Genomic DNA, 26,318 nt, shown 5'->3' on the forward strand with positions numbered 1-26,318 from the left:
CTTGAATCTGGTAGAGAAATTGAGTATGATACTGTACTGTTGCTGGAAATGACAGAATAAAATATGTGGTTGGAATCTGTACATAGACTAGCATGCGACTAAAATATATAGAGGATTCACGGTTTGCAAAGTAGTTTTACATATATTATAGTCCTCCCTCCCCCAGACACCCCCCCACACACCCCCACACACACACATACACAAACACACCCCCCAAACCGAAGGGGTGACTGCAATTTTCTTCATGTTCCAAGTTCCAAAGGTAGAAGGCCACAATTGGAGAACCCCAGTAGAAGTATTATATTAGTCAGGTTCCCCAGAGAAACCGAACCAGTAGGCTGTATACAGAAAGAGATGTGTGACAAGAAATTGACTCACCCAGGTCTGGAGGCTGAGAAGTCCCAAGATCTGCAGTTGGCAAGCTGGAGACTCACGGGAACTGATGGTGCAGTTGCAGCTCTCAGGCTGGTAGGCTTGAGGACTCAGCACTTCAGATTGAGTCCAAAGGCAGGGAAAAAACAAAAAAACAAAAAAGCAACCAGGGCCCTAGGTCAAAGGCGTTCATGCAGAAGTAGTTCCCTCTTCCTCAGCTGTTTTGTTCTATTCAGCCCTTCAACTGATTGGATGAGGCCCACCCACATAAGGAAGAGTAATCTGCTTCATTTAGTCTACCCATTCAAATATTAATTTTATCCAGAAGTACCCTCATAGACACATCTATAATAATGTTTGACCAAATGCCTGGGCATCCCATGGGTCCAGTCAAATTGATACATAAAATTAACCACTATTGGTACTTAGTGGGGATATTAATTTTTCAAATGTTCCATAGTTTCATAGGTGCAAGCGATGAGATAAAATGAATAGGATCACAAAAAGTGAAAATACTCTAAAAACTGGCAACTGAACAAGCTGCACTTTACTCTCTAGCAGTAGTTCTAAGAAGGGGACACGATCTCCCCATAAATGTGCAGAGAGAGAGGACAGTGCAGTCCCCACTTCTAATATGTTAACATAAACATATGACCAGATCTTAACTTATTCAAGAGTAAACAACCGAAGAAAAATGAGGGTCTATGAAGATACAGTATAAAACTAGGGGGAAAAGGTAATCTCCACAATGTTTTGAAGAATTTTAGGAATCTCTTTGACTTCCTCAATAAAGTGCAGAAGGAGGTGGGCGGTCTCAATGAATGGGAGCCGAGAAGACAGAAGAGGAACGAGAGGGGCATAACAGTGACAGAATGGGATAAAAAGCCCAAGGCAAACAAATGTATAAAATAAAAAGAACTTCAAAGAAGTAAAAATAAATAGCACGGGTCAAATAAAATTGTGTTTCATTTATGAGGATAACATAATGACCTCCCTAGAAATGCAAGGGTTAAGAAGATATCTAAGGTTTCTCCCCTTTGTCATTGCTATGATTTAGGATTGCCTGGGCAGAGTCTAGTCATGACATAAGACAAGAAAAATAAACACATGTAGATATAAGAAAGGAGGGAAAACAGAAGCTATTAAAGCTAATGAGAGAGTTGAATAAGTTGTCCAGCTGTAAAATCAACTTGCACTGATTGATCATTTTCCCATATACCATACGGTGTTTCAAAGCATAGCACACAGACATCCTGATCACAAATCACTATAAATTATAAAATACCTAAGAATAAACTGAATAAGAAGTAGGCAAGGGACACCTGGGTGGCTCAGTCAGTTAAGCATCCAACTCTTGACTTGGGCTCAGGTCATGATCTTGTGTTCATGAGTTCAAGCCCCATATTGGACTCTGTGCTGATAGGGTACAGCCTGCTTAGGATTCTCTGTCTCCTTTCTCTCTGTCTCTCTCTGTCTCTCTCTCTCTCTGTCCTTCCCCTGTTCTCTCTCTAGATCTCATAAAAAAGAAATAAACTTTAATAAAAGGAAAAAGGCAGGAGTAACATAAAAAATTAGAATAAATACAGTCGAAACTGTTTAGACTATATTAGCAGAAGTCCTGTACTTTTTAGCCCCTAACTGTCTTCTCGGTCTTTTTTTTTAAGTTTTGATTTACTTGTTTTGAGAGACAGAGAGAGAGAGAGAGAGAGAGCACATGAGCTGGGGAGAGGCAGAGAAAGAGGGAGAGAGAGATAATGCCAAGCAGGCTCTACCCTGTCAGCTCAGCGCCCAATGTGCAGCTCAAACTCATGAACACAAGATCATGACCGTGAGATCATGACCTGAGCTGAAATCAAGAGTCGGAGTCCTTACCCACTGAATCACTCAGGCACCACTGTCATCTTGGCTTTATCTTTCATTAAACTCCTATGTCAACCTGTGGCCCAGTCTGAGCTACTCATTGAGCACTGATGATGCATTCCACTTTGCTACATTTGTGATTTTACTAATTCTAGAATGCTCTTTCCTCCCATGTCTGCATGTCCAAATCTATCCCACCTTTTAATCTCATCTCACTCTGCCTGATTCGCTAGACCCACAGGTTTTCTTTCTGTCAGTCCTTTGGTACCTCACATCCTGCCTCAAAGCATGATCATTTAAGAGACAAATTTTAGTCTATTTTACCAGCATATAAATTCCCTGTAGGGCATTGCTTCTTCACTTTTGTGTGTCCCAGAGTTTTTATCAAAGTACCTGACCAAAAGTAGATAACTGTTTTATATGTTGAACAAATTAATTAATAGACATTCATACAATTAATTCATCTGAAAGCTTAACAAATATTTTAGTTTGAGCAAAGTGAGTGACATATTACTGAGCTATAAAGTCAAAAAGACTAGAAATAGGATTTGCAAGCACTAGTAGCATTTCATTAGAAAACTTTATTTTGTGGCTTTTCAAAAATGTTTTAATTTGTACAGTGTATTAACCTTTCTTTACATATTTTCAACCTTAACTCTCCAATTTTTTCATTTACAGATATTCTTTAGTTTTCAGAATTAACAGAAGGAAACTTATTTTTTCTCATTTAGACATGTCAATTAGTACAGACAAGAGGAGATAATTCAAGAAATATTTCATCTAAGACTTTTCACTGTCCCTTACTCTCCATATCTGGTACATTTTGCCTTTTAAGTATTTCTCAACATCCCTTCCTTGATTTTTGACCAAGATGAAGTATTTCTCATCTATCCATTGGACTACTGCAATGTCCTCATAGCTGCTTCCAGCCTCTCCTCAGATATGTCTTCCCCAATATCACCAAAGTGGTCCATCTAAAATATGGATCTATGTTAGTTGAATATGAAATTCCACTTCTTAGAAATGAATCTAGATTTGATAACAGAAGCTGTGAACTTAGATGAAGTCAACCAAGGGGAGTAGGTAGACGGAGAAAAGAAAAGGGCTGAAGCAGATCAGTGAGGAACATGTGCATTCATGGGGATACAGAAGAAGATGGACCTATGTTAAGGAATTAAGAACAATAGTCATGGAAGGAGGAAGAAAACCATATGATAGTAGTGCTATAAAAACCAGCAGAGCAGACTCAAGAAAGGAGTCATCAACCGTACCATATGGTGTACAAACTTAAGTAAGACAAAAATCAAAATACCCACTGAAGGTGGTCAAAAGATACAAGTTTTCAGCTATAAAATACATAAGTCCTGGAATGTAATGTATAGCACAACAACTATAGTTAATAATACTGTATTGTATACTTGAAAGTTGTTAAGACAGAAAATATTAAAGGTTCTTATCACACACAAAAAATCCTAACTATGTGTGGGGATGAATGTTAACTGGACTTATTGGGGTGATCATTTCCCAATATACACAAATAAATCATTACATTGTTTGCCTGAAACTGGGGTAACATTGCATCTCAGTTATATCTCAGTTACAGAAAATAATCACCCATCTGGATCCAAAAAATTATAAGAAAGTAAATTACTTAAGTATTAAAATAGGATTTTAATGGATATATGATAGCAAATCCAATTACAGTTTTCAATGAGACCAGATACCGTGACCTGAAAAGCTACATATTCAAAAAAGAAAAAAAAGAAATTGTCCACTGGGCTTAACAGTTAAGACATCTGGACTCCTTCACAAGAGCAGTTTTAAAATCGTCAAGGAATGACTGAAAAGAAAGGAAATGGAGACATAGATAGACTATTCTTTTAAGAAGCTAAGGGAGGGGCGCCTGGGTGGCTCAGCCAGTTAAGCATCTGACTTCGGCTCTGGTCGTGTTCTTGCGGTTTGTGGGTTCAAGCCCCGCTTTGGGCTCTGTGCTGACAGCTAGCTCAGAGCCTGGAGCCTGTTTCAGATTCTGTATCTCCCTCTTGCTCTGACCCTCCCCTTTGCATGCTGTGTGTGTGTGTGTATCTCTCTCTCTCTCAGAAATAAATAAAACATTAAAATTTTTTTAAAAAGTAGCTAAAGGAGAACATTAAGAGTAAAGAAACAGTTGAAGGAGATAGAAAACTTGAAGGTATTTACTTTGCACATCAGTTAGCTATTGCTATGTAACAAACTATCCCAGAACTTAGTAATAATACAAAAAGTTCACAAGGCTGCAGGTTTTCTGGGTGGTTTTTCTGATCTAAATCATGCTCAGGAGATCTTGGCTGCACTAGCCCATGCATCAACTGTCAGCTTGTAGGGAGGCTGAGGATTGGCTGGTCTAGGATGAGACAACTCATCTCTGCTCCATGTGCCTGGTCATCCTGCTGCCGTAGAGGAGCTGGTCTCGTTCATATGGTGATGGCAGGGTTCCTGGGAAGACAGTACACAAAATTCTTGAGGCCTAGACTCAGAACTGGCACACTCTCACTTTACCTACATTCTATTGACAGAACAAGTCACAAAGTCAGTTCGGATTCACTGGATGGAGAAACCAACACGGCCTCTTGCCAGTGAGAATCGCGAAGTCATACTGCAAAGGACATGAACAGAGGGGAGGGTAGAAAATTGGCACCATTGTTCGAAGTTAGTTGGCAATATATACCCTGTATCATGTTCCCCAGGGAAGGCAGGAACTTGCCCTGCAGTAAGGGTGGGTGTTTTGGTCAGCCACTCTGCTGCTATTCTGCGATTTGAAAGGATCTCCCTTGTCTACTAATATCAACAGTCACATTTGAGAGGGGGTGTTGTGGAGGCTTTACCTTCTAAGGAGAAGTGTAAAGATTCAAGCCTGACACGAATCTTCACATTTTGAGAAATGGTTCAATGTTCTATCATAACAATTCTATAACTCCATAATTTTCAAAAATAACTTTGCTCAAAAACATGAGTTTCTTCCTATTGTCCATGATCTTGTAGAAACTATGAAAATCATACTCTATGAAATATATCCCTCTAGTTATTCTCAAGGTGCTCTATTGATCCTTTTTATAGAGACTGAGGAACCACATCTCAAACATTTTTATGTTAATATCTTCAAACATAATTGTTCATCTAGGAGAGAAGCAATTTTCAAATGGTTTTATTCCTTAGAATCAGCTGCCATTGATCTGCCATTGCTTCTAGTTTATTCGTATGCATTGTGATAGTATTTGTATTAATGCATGTACTCTTTAAAATATTATTTGTTTTGGGATGCCTGCATGGCTCAGTTGGTTGGATGGCCACTTTCAGCTCAGGTCATGATCTCACAGTCTGTAGGTTCGAGTCCTGCGACGGGCTCCATGCTGACAGTTCAGAGCCTGAAGCCTCTTTGGATTCTCTCTCCCTGTCTCTCTGCCCCTCTCCTACTCACATTCTTTCTCTCTCTCTCAAAAATGAATAAACATTAAAAAAAATTTTTTAATAAAGTATTATTTGTTTTTAAAGGCTGGAACACTTTCATTGTAAAATGTCAGACTTAAGAATTGTAACTTGAAAAAGGTTTTATAGACATAAATATAATGTTATACTTTCATGTAGTATTTCAGTTTATGCTTAAAAGTTATTATGATAAGTGTATATCCGTAAGGACTGATTTATTATATTCGATACCATCTGAATGTCACCCACTACTCTAAATAGCTTACAAAAGCAAAGACTTGCCAAAATTTAAGATCACGTAAGTTCTTCCCCTAAAGACTATAACTTATTAAATTGTGTTTTCGGTTCATTTGATACGTAATTGGAGTTGTGCCCCAGAGCTATGATATTACATGACATTTCATACTGAATATTAAATGAAAGCTAACGTCCGTACATTTTTGATTGACAGGTTAGTACTTGTGAATATAAATTCAAAAAGCCTCAAGGACATGTTAGCTCAAAGATAAAATACAAAATGTATGACCACTTCAGAAAAGGCCTCATCTGCTGCCCTGATAGGTTTCGTCATGGTTTATATGGTGGCTTTCCAATAGTGAAAAATCACCAGGAGTCCTCGCTGGAGTCTAGTGGTACTAAAGGTAGCACCATTATCTCTTTCCCGTTCATTAATTGATTCTCAAGCACTTCCTCTTTCTCATCAAAGAAGCCTACGATTCTTTTAAACTCGGTCAGCAAATAAGAATTTCAAGCCTACCGATGTAAATATGTTAAAGATCCTGTGGGCTCAGGGTACAGTTACAATAACAACCAACATTGCTCATTGTTTTCCTCCTTATTCACCTGCACTGACCTTCCTGTTAAGAGATACAAAGAAAAATGGCATCTTAAGTAAATACAAAATTTGGCACTATGGCTTATTTAGATAGTCAGGTAGATCCTGACATCCGTATCTCTATTTTTTTCTCCTTATTTAACAGGAATGGTGTCCTTTGTCCATGAACATCCAAACATCCAGTATTCTTTGTGGTGATGCATCAATTTCTGAAAAAAAATAATTGTTTCTGTAATGGGCAATGTTAAAAAATTTCAAATAATAAGGAAGGATGTAAAATAAATCTTCTTGCTACCTAGTCCCACTGTGCAGTTTGTTTATAGCCTTCTTCCAATAAATGTTTTCCATAAATGTTTTGATATGTAAATTATACACACACACACACACACACACACACACACAATCTATTTTCCTCCTATGAGATAATTCTGGATCTACTATCTTACACAGCTGTGCACATATATTTGTCTAACTCATCTTAACCACCACATAATATTCTATTTTAGAGATGTACTGTAATTTACTTAATCAATCTCATAGTTAGAGCCATTTAGCCAAATGTCCCTAAATAGAAGATAGCTCTGTACATTTAATCAAACTTACTTTAGAATCCTGTATTCTATTATAAATCTGAAAAAATATGAAGATGCCTCTTACATTATTTGTAGATATCCTTTGAGGGTTAGTCAACGATTGGGAAGTGCTATGAAAATATTATTATATTGGCAATGATTTGATGGCCCCTTCTTTGTGACTCACAAGACAACATTTTGCATCTTTACACTTTAAAGGTACATTTTTAACTTTTAAAAGTACTGTATACAAATTTTCAGAATAGTATAGTATTACCAAAAATCTGGAAAGAAGAGTAAATACTAGTAAATATGATTTATATCTTGGGTTTTGAATAGAATAATCAGTCTGGTTTCAAAATGTTCTCCCTTCCTATATAGCCCTCTTTTCTTAATTTTGAAAATGATTGTAGAAATTTAATATTAAGTAAAGAAAAGTGTATCTTACACATGCTTAGAAGTTCAGAGACTCTGGACCAGATTTCCCAATAACCGTGAGTTGCTGAGACCCTTATAGTTTCAGACTGGAAGAGCTTATCAAGTATTTATCAAGCACTAAGAGAAGCTCTCCTACACACAGACTAAGGACAGCTGGGAATTTCAAGGGAAAATAAAATCCCCCAAGCAGTACTGAAATGCCCAGGAAAGGTTACTTTAAAAAGGAAAAATGGGGGAGGGAGGGCATCTGGGTGGCTCAGTCAGCTGAGAGTCTGACTTCCACTCAGGTCACAATCTCACCTCTGTGGATTCCAGCCCCACATTGGGCTCTGTGCTGACAGCTCAGAGTCCGGAGCCTGCTTCGGATTCTGTGTCTCCCTCTCTCTCTGCCCCTGCCCTGCTTGTGCTCTGTCTGTCTGTCTCTCTCTCTCACACAAATGAACCTTAGAAAAAGTTAAAAAAAAAAAAAAAGAAAGAAAGAAAAATGAGTTGGCATCAAAATAGTTTTCAGTAATATTAAATACCAGAAGAGAGTTGAGCAAATATTACAATTTTTGAAATTATGTTTTTTAATATCATTAATTTTATGAAATGCATTATGAATTCCACATAACTAAAAATAACCAAACATGTCATTTGAAGTGCTTTGCATTAACTCACTAAACCATCAAAACAAGGTAGGTATTATCCCTATTTAACAGATTGGAAAATGGAGGAAAGAGGCATTGGCCAAGGTTGTAAAGCCACGATGTGGTTAAGGCAGGTTGTGAACCTTGGCCATGTGAGAACAGAACCTTATCTCTTAACCACTACTCTATCTTGACCCATCATAAAAGATAATGTTGAACTTCCCTCTTGCTGGTGCTATATAAAACGCTATACATTATATATACAGCAAACAGAAGAAGAACGCATAAAAAGATTTCTGTATAAATAGCTGTTAGGAAAACGCAAATTAAAACCACAATGAGCTCTTACTACACCCATACCAGAGTGGCTACAATTTTGAAAAATGATGGTGCCAAGTGCTGGCAGGGATGGTTGATTTCATACTTTGCTAAAGGGAATGTAAAGTGGCAGAGCCACTCTGGAAAATACAGTGGTAATTTCTTTAAAAACATGCGACTATCATACGACCCAACAATAGCATTCTTGGGTATTTACCCCAAGGAAATAAAAACTTGCATTCATGCAAAACCCTATACGCAAATGTTTTTATGGCAGTTTTATTGGCAACAGCTAAAAACTGGAGACAACTCAGGTGTCTTTCATCAGGTAAACAGTAAAACAAAGTGTGAAATATCTACACCATGGAATACTGCTCAGCAATAAAAAGGAACAAATTATTGACACATGCAATAATTTGGCTGAATCTCCAGAGAATTATGCTGAGTGAAAAAAAAAAAATGATCCCCAAAGGTTATAGACCATGTGATTCCATTTGTACAACAGTCTTTTTTTTCTCTCTCTCTTTTTTTTATTTTTTAGAGAGAGAGAGCACTGGGGAGGGGCAGAGGGAGAGAGAGAATCCCAAGCAGACTCCATGTCCAGTGTGGAACCCAATTCGAGGCATGAACTCATGAACTACCAGATCATGACCTGAGCTGAAATCAAGAATTAGATGCTCAACTGAATGAGTCAGCTAGACGCCCCTATATAACATTTTTGAAATGACAGAATTGCCAGGAATTACAGAAGGATTGGGAGTAGGAGAGAAATGGAGTTTCGCTAAACGAGGGCAGCCTAAGAGGCTCTTCCAGTAATAGAATTGTCCTTGATCTTGGCTGAAACAATGTTAATATATTGGCTGTATTTCTGTACTGAAGGATGTTTCCTTTTTGGGGATCTGGGTCAAGATGGAATCTCTCTGCATCATTTCTTACAATCGTATGTGAATCTACTATTTTCCCCAAATAAAAAATTTAAATAAGAAAGAGGTAACGTGTTCTGCTTATAGGATGAGTAAGTCACAGGGATGAAAGGCACAATGTAAGGAATATAGTCAATGGTACTGTGATAGTGTTGTGTGGTGAGCACCGCATAACCTACAGACTTGATGAATCATTGTGCTGTACACCTGGAATTAATGTGACGTTGTTGACTATCCTTCAATAATTAAAAAAAAGGAATTTTGATAACATGCCAACATCTAGAAAACCATGTTCATATTCAAAGGCAATAAAAAGAAGGGCCCAGATTTACCACTCTAATATCCTTTATGACTGAGGGGATAGGATGGGGTGGGATGATGGCAAGGCTTGAAGAAATTCTTCAAATTGGAGTTGAAAAAACTAGAACTCATAAAAACAAATAAAAAACCTATTAAAATGAAAAACAACATAATAAAATAAAGCAGTGTTAAGATGAAACAGTGGATATTATGATGATTACCTCGAAAGACCACATGTAAGCGATGGTAAAAGCATCTTATAGATAACATTCTCCCCCTCACCTCACTACCTGGATTGATGTTTCATGCTCCCAATGGAGTCCTGTTCCAGTCAAGTCCTTCTTCCATTTTAAAGTTATTTTTGTTTTAATAGTGCTCCCATATACACTTAAAATTCCCATTAATTGGATTTATGCATTCTTCTCCATGAGAAGATGTTGAGTTGAGCTTTATGTTTTTAGCAAAGGCTTTGAAGCCCCAGAGTTTATTTTATTTTTTAATATAATCAGCACAGTTAAATTAAGTCGAATCTTAACTTTAGAAATATTAAAAATCCCTTTGGAAAGGTTGCATACCCTTCTGTACCACTCAGAAAATCAAAGCTATTTTGATAAGGTCTAACTGCTCCTCACCCCTCCTGTTCACTTTATTCAAAATGAGAATAACTTCCTGTTGCATTGCCAGATGGCCTAAGTGATTTCATCGCGACATCGCCCACATGTGCTTTAATGAAGTCTAAACAGAACAGTTCACATTTCTGGACTGAATACGCACTCCTAAAATGCCTTCTGCTCTGGAATAAAAGCCTTCCACAACATTTCCCAGTGTCAGGTTCCTGAAGGCTTCTGTGAGATAGCCATTCCCTTTTCCTTTTCCCTTTCCTTGCATCTGGCTCCCTGATTCCCAGCAGTGACTGCAGGATGGGACCACTCAAGGAGCTTTCCAAAATGCTGAGACCTGGGCCCACTCCCCACGGAGCTGAATGATCAGCTCCAGTGTAGTCTGAGCCTCAGGAGTTTTTAAAGCTCTCAGAAGTTTCGAATGCAGCCTGGGTGGAGAAGCACAAAGTTTCGTGCATATGATCAAATCTAAGGGCAACTTAATTTGCCATTTTTTATCAGTTCAATTCCTTGCTTAATGAGACTGCGTATTTCTTTTCTTTTTTAAAAATTTTTTAAATGTTTTATTTATTTCTGAGAGAGAGAGAGAGAGAGACAGCATGAGCAGGGGAGGGTCAGAGAGAGAGGGAGATACAGAAACTGAAACAGGCTCCAGGCTCTGAGCTGGCTGTCAGCACAGAGCCCGACGTGGGGCTTGAACCCACAAACTGTGAGATCACGACCTGAGTCCAAGTCAGACACTTAACCAACTGAGCCACCCAGGCACCCCAGAGACTGTGTGTTTCAAAAATGTCATTGGAGGGGCGCCTGGGTGGCTCAGTCAGTTAAGCGTCCGACTTTAGCTTAGGTCATGATCTCGCGGTTCGTGGGTTCGAGCCCCGCATCAGGCTCTGTGCTGACTGCCAGTTCAGAGCCTGGAGCCTGTTTCAGAGTCTGTGACTCCCTCTCTCTCTGACCCTTCCCTGCTCATGCTGTCTCTCTCTCTCTCTCCTAGAAATAAATAAAATATTAAAAAAAAAAAAAAGAAAGAAACAGTCACTTGGATACTGAAGAATACTTTACTTCCCTTGTTTTAAAAAAAAATGTCATTGGAATTCTAAATCACACTTTGCATTCAGATTCTGTGTTCTCTCTTCAGTGATCAGACAGCTCAGATTTTAAATGCGTAAAATAGTTGTCTTGGTCTTGGTAATCATTCCCTGATGTATACGTATATTAAATCATCACATTGTGTGCTTTAGATATACACAGTTTATACTTGTCAATTATTCCTCAGTAAAGTTAAAAAATGCTCCTAAATTTTTCTAGTTAAAAAAAATTGGGAAATTGGATTTTGTAGCTTGGGCATTCATGCACAAACTGGAAATCTCTGACATGTAGCAAGTTATAATTAGGCTGAAGCAAATTGGGAATGAGATGGGCTTCTAGGCTAGAGAGCAGGAATATCAATGTCTCAATTCAGTAGGGTGATACTCTGCTTGTTGGGGGTGGGCTCAGGGCGTGACTCCTTTGTCTTCCAGATAAAAATGGCCTCCAAGGGGTGCCTGAGTGTTTCAGTTGGTTGGGTGTCTGACTCTTGACTTCGGCCCAGGTCATGGTCCCAGGGTTGTGGGATGGAGCTCTGTGTCAGGCTCCATGCTCAGTGTGGAGCCTGCTTGGGATTCTCTCTCTCTCTCTCTCTCTCTCTCCCTCCTGGACTCACACTTGTGTGCACCTGCTCTCTCTCTCTCTCTCTCAAAATGAATAAACTTTAAAAACAAGTTTTTAAAAAATGACGTCCATGTGAGAAAGAAAATGTTGGTGACAGTGAAAAGAGCAGTTCACTTTTGGTATGAAGACATACATCAAAACGTTGGATTATAAAACATTCCCATGTTTATGTAACTCAGGCATTTATCTCCCTCCAACACACACACACACACACACACACACACACGCATACACACACACACGCTTTCACCTTCATATTCTCCACCATTCTCAAGAGCCAGTCATGTTTCTGCATATATTTGGAGGAAAAGAAACAGCTAGTTTATCTCATGTTTGTCCTCAAATCCTGCAAGAAGGGAGCTACAGCTCCTATACCCCCTCTTCCCTTCCAAGGCTCCCAGCTTTTGTACTAAGCCTCTGTTCAGTTTGTGGTGAATCGCTGCTGAAAACCTTGGTACCACCGACATTTCTCAATAAAACGTTCTATGATCATGCTGGGCTGAGGGGTGACTGCGGGAGAGAACAAATGTCCAGTTACTGTCCCAACCTTCGCTTCCCCACACCACCCCAGCTTGAGTGCATGAGAAGTTTTACGGCAGGTTTGCAACTAACTGGACAGAATTACAACGCTGGCAAAGGAACGTCAAAGAGGAGGCACATATGGCTGTCCTCAGTCGAAGGCAAGAGAAAACAAAATGAAACGATGTTCCTAAAGTCCTCTTCTTGCAAATTCTAGTTCTTGGCCTAGTAGTCATGTCTCAAGATCTACCTTCCCATCTCTTTCCAGAAAGGCCTTTCTCCCATTCTTCACCGTACTGGAAAAATCTTTTCCTCCGTCTGAAATAACTGTCTCCCCCAACCAGGGCAATCCATAGCACCCCAAATCCTCAGAGTACATTTCCCGAAGTGGAGTTGTATCATGCGTCCATTTAATTTACTCCTTTTAAACACTGCAAGCAGTGACAGTTTGTATCATAGAGGTGACACTACCTATTTTCTGCTTTTTAAATTTTTTATAATGTTCGTTTTATTTTCGAGAGAGAGAGACAGAGAGACAGAGCATGAGGCCGGGAAAGGCAGAGAGGAGATAGGATATGAAGCAGGCTCCAGGCTCCGTGATGACAGCGGACAGCCTGATGTGGGGCTTGAACTCAGGAACCATGAGATCATGACTTGAGTCAAGGTCGGCGCTTAACCGACTGAGCCACCCAGGTGCCCCTGCCTACTTCTTAAAAAGCTTTTGACCAAATGTGAAAATGAGATGGGAAACATGAATCTGTACACCCTTGGTGGGTAGCACTTCTCCAAGCTTCTCATTTCGCTGCGCTAAGGGTAATTCTGCTCTTAGATACATGCGTTTTTTGCACATCGTGGTTTCTACACATATTCCAATCGTTTATTTGGTATTCGGTTGAAGAAACGCTATTCCTCTATTGTAGGAGGAAACACTTGATAGGGGCTTATTGGGTGACAAAATATCTGTCTTCACTTCCTAACAGATTTTCAAGGGTAATGTTGTTTATACGCAACCTTCTCTTCGGAAGTGCTGATTTTAGACCAGGGATCAACAGGCTTTTTATGCAAAATGCAAAAAACCAGATAGTAAATATTTTAGGTGTAGGGGGCAATATGGTCTCGGTCACAATTACTCATCTGCTGTTATAATGCGAAAGCAGCCATAGACAAAATGTAACTAAATGAGTATGGCTATGTTCCAATAAAACTTTATTTGCAAAACCAGACAGTGGGCCAGATTTTGTCCTTGGGCGCCGGTTTGCCAACTCCTATTTAGACAATAACCTCACTTAAAAGGCCCATTGACAGGCATCTGCAGAATCATCCAGGTGAGCTTTGACAGGGGTTGGTTTTAGCACTCTAAGGCTCCCTGTCTCTGAGATCTCTGTATCAAGTGAAGTGAAAGCCCTCATTCTCCCTGAGGCTAGCAGTCTTTGTGAGTAACTGCAGAAACATGCTCAAACATACTCCTACACAGATACTCCACGTACATCCCCTCACACACATTCACACCTTCTCCCAACGACAAATAATTCTCAGAGACAGACAATCGTGGACATCTACATTAAGGAAAGAAACAGTTTCTTAGAGGCAACAAAATGTGCGCAACTGTCCCCACTACAATGGAGAGCACATTCCAAATTACACCCCAGAGTGATTTTCATCCGTTTCTTCTCATTTTCTTCCTCTGGGTCATGCAAGGGGCTAGGTGGGCACAGGAAATATAGTCCCTTATGATGCCTTTCCAATGATACAAGCCCTCAACCCCTTGGCTAACTGAACAACTACCTGGGTTTTGAAATTATGGTGTTTTTTTTTTTCTTTACTGTGTACAAAGCTGTGCTCCCTGCTAATTGTGCCTGGAGAAGAGAAACCATAGACAAATTTATTTTGCTACCCTCATCTCCTTCCATGATGAGTCCCTAGAGGTCACAGCAGCAAGTGCATGTGGTTTTTCCAGGTACACCTAAGAATTTGGGGGTTGGTGAAGCTATTAATAGATCGTTTAGAGGAATGCCAAGGGCTTGCTGTGTTGATGTTACAGAAGAATAAGGAGGATCCCAGTCTCTGGGACCGGTGTCTATAATTCCTTCCGGAAGGTTTTCTGCATGAGGTTTACATTGTATATCACCCAGGAAGAACACTCTATCCTCTGTACAGTCGTCCATCACTTTGACGGAAATCTGCTAAAAATCCCTCTTTTCCCTCAGCCACAGACAACCTCATCACCACTCCGTCTTTCTATTAATTTCTCTCTCATCCCCCATCCGCCCCCTCCGCGACCCCAGCCACCATGTCACCCAGCCTCCCTACTGAAAATGGTCACTGGGACTTCCACTCTCGCCTAATGGCAAAACCAAGCCACTCATTGGCCAGAACACCTGACAGCTCTGTGTCACCGCCAGATTTGTGTTTTCTTTCTCCACATGAGGGAAAGTCCACAAAACCCCTCAGGAAATACTATCGTTCTTTCTTTGCTTTTGGCTCTGGTGGATGGCATTCTGCAATGTATTGCTTGCACAGTTATGCTGTGCGGCTGTTTAACGTACGGCGTGTGATATTTTCTGTTCTGACCATATTTGAATGTTCTTGGAGCCTGATGCAGCACACACAACCTCTGAATCAATTGTGTGTTTGCTTGAAACAAGAATAGTTTTTTTAAACTACCAATTTATTTACTAAATGCTTCTAAGCATGAGCCTGTGGATGACCACGTGTGTTTTCCATGTCCACTACTGACAACGGGGAAAGGCCTGAGGTTCAAATAAAGTGGAAGAGACTAAGATCAGATTTTCTGTTTTCACTTTTTCAATCAAATACTATTACTTTATTCTACAATTAATACGTATCTCTCACAAAATCCTATAACATTACAAAAATATAAAAAGCAGAAAGTAGAAGCCCGGTTGCCCCTGAATCCTACCCACCCTACCAGAAAAAGTCAATACTGATGGTGAATATTCTTTCCAACTGTAACTTGTCTTATTTGGTTTTTACTTGATAACATTTCATGGGTTCTATGGTAGATGATATTAAGTTCAAGCACATGTGATGCTCCTTTCTAAGGTGGTGTTCCCTATGCAAAGATAATACTTTTTTTTAATGTTTTCACTTATTTTTTAGAGAGAGAGAGACAGCATGAGAAGGGGAGGGACAACAGAGTAGGAGACACAAAATCAGAAGCAGCTCCAGGCTCTGAGCTGTCAGCACAGAACCCAACGCGGGGCTCGAACTCACGAACCATGAGATCATGACCTTAGCTGAAGTCAGATGCTTAACTGACTGAGCCACCCAGGTGCCCCAGAGATAATAAATTTTGTTTTCGTTCTTCTCAGGCAGAGCCATTGACTAACTTTGGCCAATGAAATGAGAGCATATAGGATATGTATCATTTTCAAGCAAAGCTTTAAAAGGTGGCATGTATTTTTGTCGAGTTTCTCTTTACTCTCTTCTCTGAGATCAGAACGTTGTATATAGAGGCCGTTCCATCATGCTGAGTTCTAGAGTTAAGATGATATGGAGGAAATGACGTAGAGCTGATTCACAGTGGATATAGGATGTGAGCAAGAAAAACTCCTTTGAGATTTGGGAGTCATTTGCTACCGTAGCTTAAACCTGGCTTCCCCTGACTGACAGAAACATATTTACACTTAAACACATATACATTTTTTGTAAGCAGGTGCATGCCTGGTTTTGCATTCTTTGACCCAACCATATTGTATTTAATCTCTCTCTGCTTATATACATGCAACCTATTTCCATTTTGACAATCGCAAATGAGAACTTTTAAAAAATGTTTTATTTATTTTTGAGAGAGAGAGAGAGACAGCGCGAGCAGGAGAGGGACAGAAAGAGAGGGAGGCATAGAAACCGAAGGCAGGCTCCAGGCTCTGAGCTAGCTATCAGCACAGAGCCCAATGCAGGGCTTGAACCCACAAACCATGAGATCATGACCTGAACTGAAGCCAGATGCTTAACTGACTGAGCCACCCAGGTGCCCCAGACTAAGAGAATTTTTTTTAAGTTTATTCATTTATTTTGAGAGAGACTGAGAATGCACGGAATGGGGAGGGGTAGAGAGACAGGGAGGGAGAGAGAGAATCCCAAGCAGGCTCTGCACTGCCAGTTCTGAGCCTGACCTGGGGCTCAAAATCACAAACCATGAGATCATGACCTGAGCCAAAATCAAGAGTCAGACACTTAACCTGTTGAGCTACCCAGGTGGCTAAGAGATTTTTTGAGAGTTCATTCAATTGAATTGTTATTTTGAGAGAACTAGGAATCCTACATGCAGTTATAAGAAATTATACAGATATGGGGCGCCTGGGTGGCTTAGTCGGTTAAGCGTCCAACTTTCGCTTAGGTCATGATCTCGCGGTTAGTGGGTTCGAGCCCCACGTCGGGCTCCGTGCTGACTGCCAGCTTAGAGCCTGGAGCCTGTTTCAGTCTGTGACTCCCTCTCTCTCTGGCCCTCCCCTGCTCACGCTCTCTCTCTCTCTCTCCTAGAAAGAAATAAAACATTTTAAAAAATATTTATAATAAAAAAAAGAGAAATTATACAGATATACCTTTACCCTGTAAACTGTACCCTTTTCCCAGTCTCCCCATTAAATAATAACATTTTGCAACACTAGCACAAGGTCACGACCAGGCTCTGTGCATTGATGCAGTTAAGAGCATGTGGCACTTACTCTTGTAGCCACATCCACTTTTCTTTTGATGTCTATAGGATCTATAGTGATACCGTCTGTTTCATTCCTGATATATGTGATTTGTATCTTCTCACTTCTTTTTCTTTGTCAGCTTTGCTGGAGGTTTGCTAATTACACTGATCTTTCAAAGAAACCACTAATTTGTTTCATTGATTTTTCTCTTTGGTTTTTCTGTTTCAATTTCATCGATTTCTCCTGCCTTTATTAGTTCCTTCCTTCTGCTTGGTTGTGTTTATTTTGATCTCCTGTTTCTAGATTTTTGAGGTAGGAGCTTAGATTATTGATTTGAGAATTTTTCTCTGCTGTAATATGTACATTTTTAGTGCTATACTTCTTCCTTTTCAGCATGGCTTTAGCTGTGTCCTGCAAATTTTGGTATATTGTATAGCTGATTCCTGAACCACACTGGGATGGGACGCCCCCCCACTACATGGTCAAAAATCCTTGTATAACTTTTGACTCCTCTGAAGCTTAACTAATAGCCCATTGTTGACTGGAATAACATAAAACATTGATTAACACACATTCAGTATGTTAGATGTATCATATACTGTATTTTTATAATAAAGTAAGCTAGAGAAAGGAAAATGTTATTAAGGAAATCATAAAAAAGAACATATATTTACAATATTATTCTGTATTTATTAAAAAATCTGCATATAAGTGGACCCATCCATGTTGTTTGGGGATCGAGTGTATTTCCATTTTTCTCCATTTAAATGTATTTTTAAATTTCCTTCAAGACTTTTTCCTGGATTCATGCATTATGTATAAATGTGCTGTTTGCTTTCCAAGTGTTTGGGTTTTCTTGTGATGTTTCTATTATTGGTTTCTAGTTTGATTCCATTATGATCAACATGCTCTGTGTAATTTTAATTTTTTATAATTTGTTGAGGTTTGTTTTGTGGCCCAGGATGCGTTCTGTTTTGATGTATATTCTGTGAGCACTTGCACAGAATGTTTGTTTGCTGTGTTTTCATGAAGTTTTTTCCACACATTGATTCAAACCTGTTGGTTGATGGTGTGGTTCTCTATATCCTTGCTGATTAGTGTAGTTGTTGTTAACAAGTGTTGAGTGTGTGTTGATGTCTCCAACAAAAATTGTGTGTTTATTTCTCCCTTCATTTCTATCCATTTTTCCTTCACATATGTTGCAGCTCTGTTCTTTGGTCCACATGTTTTAGGCCTATGCTGATACCTCCGGGCTGGAACTGGTAGAAGAATTCCTTATTACTCTTCCCTACATGCTCACCATTGGCACCATGTCGTAATGGCTTCCTTACCAGAGGGAAAAGCTTCGTCCTTACTGCAGAGAGAGGATGGAATTCCAGTCTCCCCAAGTTTTCCCCACGGACATTGTGGGCAGTGGTGGGGAGGGTACTCATATAGCCTGGTGAGGGTGGAGTTCCAGGCTCTCTACACAACCTTCGCTGTTTTGGGTGGAGATGTCATGGGGCCACAGTGCTTTCTGTGGTGTTTCTCTGGAGCATTGATTGTTTAGAAACTTTCTTTGTTGCTAGGCTACCCATTTCCTGGTCCTCTGGATAGAGGGAGAGGCTCCTCATGGAATCTTTCTTTCTTTCTTTCTTTCTTTCTTTCTTTCTTTCTTTCTTTCTTTCTTTCTTTCTTTCTTTCTCTTCCTTCCTTCCTTCCTTCCTTTCTTCTTTTCTTTTTTTTTGTCTACATCTGTTGGCTGTTCTGGGTTGCCAGCTTCTTCTGCTCCACTTGGGGGAAATATGAAGCAAAAAGAAATCCAGATGATTCATCATTGTGTAATTCCTAGCTAGGCTTCGTCCTTCTCCCCATCTTTCTGATACTCCTCACAGTTTATATCTTTTTTTAAAATTTTTTAATGTTTATTTATTTTTGAAAGAGAGAGAAACAGAGACAGAGTGCATGCAAAGGAGGGGCAGAGAGAGGGAGACACAGAATCCTAGCGGGTTCCAAGCTCTGAGCTGTCAGCACAGAGCTGAACGTGGGGCTTAATCTCAAGAACTCAGGAACCATGAGATCATGACCTGAGCCACACAGGCGCCCCTAATATATTTGTTTTCTGGCTTTTTTTTTTTTTTATTATTGTACTTAGTGACAGGAATAGGGAAAAGTACACTTACTCCATCTTCCCAGAAACAAAACTCCAAGGAATTTTATTAGGAGTAACTACTGAATGGTTCAGCAACTGTCTTCATGTACTAAAATGAAGAAATCTCTTAATTTTGAATGATAGTTCCATTTATGTGATAAACTCTTCCATATTCATGAAATAATATGTAATATTTTGCTTATGGTCAATAGTCATATTTTATTTAGGATTTTATTTAGGATTTAAATATTTAGGAGTCACAGGAAATTGGCTCATAGTTTTCTTCTTCTATCGTATTTATCATTCAGGCTTTAGAAGATTGTTTGTGGAAATATTTCTCCTTCATTTTTGCCCTAGAATCATCTAAATGCCTTAAGAATTATCTATTCCTTAAAGAGCTATAGAAACAATTTCTATCTCCATGAATCCTCTTTCTTGGTTAGGGCACTTTCTTAAAAGAAAATTCTTCAAGAACTTTTGTAATTTCTTCCATTATTGTTGGCCTCTTTTAGCACGATCTGTCTTAAGTCAACATTTGAAATTTTTATTCTCTGGGTTTTCAGATATATTATCAAGTTCTTACTTTTTCCTCCATATCTTTGGTTATTTTCTTTATTATTCCTATTTCCATGTTTTCATCTTTCCTCCCTTTTTTCTTATTAAACAATCAAATAATTTATGTGATTGCTTGTATTACAAAAAGGTTACTTGAAATTTCCACTGATTTTTGCTTTCCATTAATTTGATTCCATATTTTAGTTTTGTTAATTCCCTTCTTCTGCCTTCTTTAGGTTTAACTTTTTCTTCTAACTTCTTAACTTTAGAAAATAATTATTTTCAGTTTTTCTTTCTCAATAACAAAACGAGATGAGGCTACAGATTTTCTTATAACTATAGTTCTGAGAATATTCCTCCAGCTTTGATGAACTACTGTTCTCATTATCTTTCTTTTGTTGATATTCTGACAATATGGCTTCTATCACCTGCATGGTACAAGAGCTGTTTAGGGGAGCATATGAACATTTCCAAAGGGTTGGAGGCTTTGCTTGAGTTTAAAAAAAACAAAAACGAAAACTAACTGCAGTTGTACCTGCTAAAAATATCTTACGCTCTTTATACCTTATAGAATGTGTTGAAATCTTCTCTGTGGTTTAATGTATGGCCAATTTTTACTACTATTTCATGGGAACCCGAGCAGAAGGTAGTCTTTTATTTTCAGAAGGAGAATTTACCAGATGTTTTTTATTTCAAGCTTGTTAACTCTATTATTCAGGTCCTCAGTGTTTCTATTTTTCTGTCTGCTTGATTTGACAGGGACTGAAGAGAGACATTTTAAACTTGTCATTTAAAAAATAAAAGTAAAAAAAATAAATAAAAGTACTGCTTTCTCATAAATAATTTTTAAACTTCAAATGGTAACCAAGATACTTCTTTCCTTCTCTCCCCCATTCTCAGTTCCACACCCCAACACAAAAGCTGTTAACAGTTTCTGGTTTTAGTAGGTGTTGTAGAAATAGATAAATAAATTGTATGCTGCTTTATGTATAAAATATATATGTTATAAAATATGCATATTATATGTCTTCAGATCTGTCTTTTCATTTTATTTTTTTATTTTTAAATTATTTTTATTTTACGTTTATTTATTTTTAAGAGACACAGACACAGAGTGTGAGCAGGGGAAGGGGAGAGAGAGAGGGAGACACAGAATCCAAAGCAGGCTCCAGGGTATCACCACAGAGCCCGACCTGGGTGTCGAACTCACAAACCGCAAGATCATGACCTGAGGCGAAGTCGGACGCTCAACCAGCTGAGCCACCCAGGTTCCCCTATCTTTTCATTTTAAAGAGCTGAAATTTTACAGTCAAGGTCTCATTCTATCTCTCTTTTCTTTCCTCCCTCCTCCTGAAAGTGATGTATATCACTCCATGCTTTTTATGCTTTTTCAAAAGTTTATTTATTTTAAGAGTGCGCGCGCGAGAGAGAGAGATGGGGAGGAGCAGAGAGAGAGAGGAAGACTGCTAAGCAGCTGATACCATGGAGCCTGATGCGGGGCTGGAACCCACAAACCATGAGATCATGACCTGAGCTGAAACCAAAACCAAGAGCCAGCTGCTTAACTAACTGAGCCACCCAAGTGCCCCTGATTTTTGTACTTTTAATTCATATCTATATATTTATAAGCAATATATGTTACATGTATGGGTACATATATACACTATATCCCCATGAAATTGCTCACCATTTGACAATTTGCTTTTTCACCCAACATCATTCTTTTCATATAAATTCACATACGTTGATGTAGTCATTCATTTGAGCTGCTAAACAAATTTGTATTGCCTACATAAAACTGACTTTACCCATTCACCTACTAAAGAACAGGTTATTTCTGCTTTCCTAGAAAGGTGTACCTCATACATGCCTGCTTATTTACAAGAAAGACTGCTTTCTTAGAATATGGGCATCCTCAATTTTCTAAGCTAGAGTCCTAAAAAATGTGCTTTCCAAAGTGGTTTTTCAAAGTTACTCTTCAGGACACATTTTTCAAGATTAAAAAAATTTTTTTTAATTTATTTATTTTGAGAGAAACAAAGACAACATGAGTAGAAGAGGAGCAGGCAGAGAAAGACAGAGAGAGAGAGAGAGAGAGAGAGAGAGAATCTTAAGCAGGCTCTGCACTGTCAGCACACAGCCTGACGCAGGGCTCGAACCCACAGAACCGTGAGATCATGACCTGAGCCGAAACCAAGAGTCAGATGCTTAACCAGCCATCCAGGCGCCCTTCTTCAGGGCCCATTTTATTGGGTGTTTAGTATATTCTAAGCACTAGGGATATAGCAATAAAACAGAAGACTTACTTCCTATTCTTCTGAGGTTTACATTCTAAACTGAAAAGATAGATAATAAATAAAAATATAAAACACCAGACGGCAATTAGGGCTTTGGAAAATTAAATAAAGTATAAAGGGTGGACAGAGAGCAGTTGGTCTGGGGTAGGGTAGGTAAATATGGCTCTATTTTAGGCAGGGTAGTCAGGGAAGACCTGTCCCATAAAGTGAAGTTTAAGCAAGAACCTGAATGAAATGAGGGAGAGCCCGAGTGGGTGTTTGGAGCACGCATAGTCTAGGCTGGGAGAATAGCAGGTATAGACACTGGAGGAGCAGCAAGAACAGTGAGAACCAGCCTGGTGTGTTTGAGGAACAGCAGGGAAATTGGTGTGGAAGCACAGGAGCAAAGAGCCCACAGGTGGATCCAGTAAGGCCAGTGTCACCTATGGTAAGGACTTGGATTTTTTTTTTTTTAATTAGGGGAATGAGAAGCTAGTAGAAGGTTGTAGGCAAAAAAGTGGTATGTTCTGACTTAGGTCCTCAAAAGGCGACCTTGGCTCTTGTGTTGAGCAGCAGCCAGAACTGGTTAAAGACTGTCCTCATAATCCAGGTGACAGATGAATGTGAATGACAGTTGCGGAAGTGGTCAGATCCTGGGTATAATTTGATGTGAGAGCTGCCAGGGTTTATTGATGACCGGATGTCGGGGGGAAAGAGAAAGAGGCCTCGGGGCTGCCTTGGATGTTTTAGTCTGGATCTGTAGAAGGAACAGAATTACCACTTAATGTGGGAAGAGCGGATTAGGGTCTTAAATCTGAGAAGTCTACTGGATATTGAGAGGAAGATAACAGTCCTTTTTGATCTTACAGGCAATCCGGGGTTTGGGGCCTGAGCAAGCAGTGTTGCCATTGATTGGTTTTATGAATTTATGTTTCCCACCTGCAGGGTGTAAGAGCTTCTGTGTTTATCAACACTTCAACCCTTGATGTTATCAGACTTGTTTTTGCCAGTCCGATGGGTTTGAAATGGTCTCATTATCATTTTAATTTGCATTATCCAGATTCCAGTGATAGAGCATCTTTCATTAGGGTTAGTCGCCACCTGTGTTTCCTCTTTTGTGAATTGTCTGCTTATCTTTTCTATTTTATTCATTGGTTTATAGGCACTCTTTATAAACTCTCAATATAAATCAAATGCATATATCTTCTGTGAGTCTGTGGCTTGTCTTTTCATTTTATTTCTTTTTTTTTTTTTAATTTTTAACGTTTATTCGAGAGACAGAGAGAACAGAGCATGAGCCGGGGGTGGGGGGAGGCAGAAAGAGAGGGAGACACAGAATCTGAAGCAGGCTCCAGGCTCTGAGCTGTCAGCACAGAGCCTAACTAGGGGCTCGAACTCACTGACCGTGAGATCATGACCTGAGCCGAAGTCAGACACTCAACCAACTGAGCCACCCAGGCACCCCATGTTTTCATTTTATTTCTAATTAGTCACTCAAGCCTTCTGTCTTAAAGAACCTAAGAATCTTATTTCTATAACCCCCATAACCAATGAAGGAACTAAATAAAGTAATGAATACTTTCGTCCATTTCTCCCTTTCCATCTCTCAAATGTTTCCATAGGTTCATTTTTGCCCTGGTATATTATAGTTGTTGTATTATTACTTTTCACTGTAAAATTTTTTTTCAAGGTTTATGACATGTAAATTTTGTACCATACCAATAATTCCTTCAGTTGACTCTTGGCCCTTCCATATTTATTTGGTTATCATCCTTTAGTTGGTTATGCTATTATATCATAAAATTGCTTTGGTGACAGGCAATATATTTCCCAGATCTCTACAGATTTGAGAGTGTCTTTCTGCTGCTTTTGAATGTGGATGACTACATGGTTGTGATCCTTAAGTCACATTCTTTTTTTTTTTTTTCTTCCAAACTCTTCTCAAGTCAATTAACGCTGACAAGAGTTCTGAGGTCAGTAGTGTTTTTCCTTTGGGTCAGAGGTCAGCAAACTCTTTCTGCAAAGGGCCAGATAGAAATTATTGTAGGCTTTGCAGGGCCACATGGTCTCTATTGTGATTACTCAACTCTGCTAGTACAGTGTTGGAGCGGCAATAGACATGTAAACAAAAGAGTGTGAATGTATTCGCATAAAACTTTATTTACAAAAACAGGCAGCAGACTGGATTCTGTCTTTGTGCCTTGGTTTGCCGAACCCCTGCTTTTAGATGATTCACTTCGACTTGTTCATAGGTTCTTCTTATACTCAAAGTTTCATGACTTTCCCCAAGTAACTACTCTCTTTTAACAGTTCTGGAAACATGGTAAGTCCTTTTAATTGTTGGAATTGCAAAAAAGGTTTTCACACATCATTTAGAACAAAGACTAAGTTCCAAAGATCTTAAGAACACCACGGTCCTTATGTAAAGAAGTGGTGACATAGAGAATTATGTCTTTTTCAGGTAACAAACCGGAAGTAGGCAATTCAGGCCTGCTGCAATATCTCTGTCATCATCCACAGGTGACTTCCCTCTCTAGGTCAAAGGCACATGCACCACTTTTCACAGTCTCCAGGAGTGTTCTCAGATAAAATATAGGACACTCAGTTCAATTGGAATTTCAGATCAACAATGAATACATTTTTAGTATAAGTATATCTCAATGGCTACATGAGGCTTTTTTATACTAAAAAAGTATTCATTGTTGGTCTGAAATTCCAGTTGAACTCAGTGCTCTATTTTTATTTGCTACATCTAGCAATCGTTACCTCCAACCACCAGGAAAGGGAAGAAGGACTAAGAAGGCACAGGTTCAAACCTTCAAAGAGAAGACCTCCAGAGTAGCTGACACTCATTCCTGCCCACATTTCATTGCCTAGAGTTTAGAAATATGGCCACACATACTTAGAAGGAAGGCTGGGAAATACAGTCTAGTTTGTTGATCATGTGCTCAGCTACAATGGTATTCTTTTTTTAAAATGTTTTTATTATTTATTTTTGAGAGAGAGAGAGAGAGAGAGAGAGAGAGGCAGAACCTGAGGGGGAGAGGAGCAGAGAGAGGGAGACACAGAATCCGAAGTAGGCTCCAGGCTCTGAGCTGTCAGCACAGAGCCCTACGTGGGACTTGAGCCACAGACTGTGAGATCATGACCTGAGCTGAAGTCTGACACTTAACTGACTGAGCCACCCAGGCACCCCTAAAATGCTATTCTTACAGAAGAACGTGAGAATAGGTATTAGGGGACATTTAGTAGTCTGCCACATTATATCTCTGAATACTTATTGTTTCATTAGTTGTAAACTCTTTGTTAGAGACATCAATTTCTCTGAATTTGATATTTGTTATTTGCCCTCCATATTTTTTATTGTCTGTTGAATCATTTTAACCCTGTTGTCCTTTTCCTTTGTATTTATTGTGCTTTTAAATAGTCTGCCATCAGTCTTACTATTTTCTACCAGGTATCCCTTCTTTTTCTCTCTTATTTCTAATTCATTGCTTCTGTAGTGGTGTGATTTTTTTTCCTCCTCGATGTCTTTCCTTAGTTCTTCCAACTCTTTTTACATCTCATTTATTCTCTTGTCATTTCACTTTTAAAATATTTTGTTTCCTTCAGAGTATAAACATTTGTCTCCATTTTTTCTCTTTATTGGGGTAAGTTGTCTTCTGTGATATATCTTTTTTTTCATTTGATTAATATGCTCCTTTATTTCATCTTCTTGACACCCCTCTCCCATTTAAAAATGTTTACATCAGTCTTTTGATTTGTTTCTAATCCATCTTTAATCAGGATTTGCTATTTAGATTTCTGTTTATAAAAAAGAAAGGCAAGCAATTATTTTTTAGTACCTTGGTCTTCCTGTTAGATCCAACCAATGAGGAGCTTGGAAGAAAGCAAAAAGATGGGTTTGCAAAATGGGATACAAGCCCTGGTGCTCTCGTGGTTGCAAAGTCTATTTTTCTCCTTTTATGTTGCAATTTTTAAAAATTTAAATTTAATTGAAAAAATCTTTCAGAAGAAAAGTTATGCAAGCCTGCATCTTTCCTCCTTAAGCCCAGATGTGAATTGCCACATAGTACCCTGTAATCCTTTCCTATCTGAAGGAAGAACCCTTGGTTAGTTGACTTTTGGATTAGT

At 39.1% G+C, this 26,318-nt stretch overlaps 1 non-coding gene across 1 annotated transcript; it reads right to left on the reverse strand.

The window, feature by feature from the left end:
• Window positions 1-11,011: 11,011 nt before the first annotated feature.
• Window positions 11,012-11,096, reverse strand: TRNAP-UGG. The gene has a single exon. It is a non-coding gene; the product is annotated as a tRNA-Pro (tRNA).
• Between the last annotated feature and the right edge of the window lie 15,222 nt (window positions 11,097-26,318).

Source organism: Hyaena hyaena, unplaced genomic scaffold (assembly GCF_003009895.1).
Source record: "Hyaena hyaena isolate Hyena2069 unplaced genomic scaffold, ASM300989v1 scaffold_72, whole genome shotgun sequence".
Classification (NCBI taxonomy): domain Eukaryota; kingdom Metazoa; phylum Chordata; class Mammalia; order Carnivora; family Hyaenidae; genus Hyaena; species Hyaena hyaena.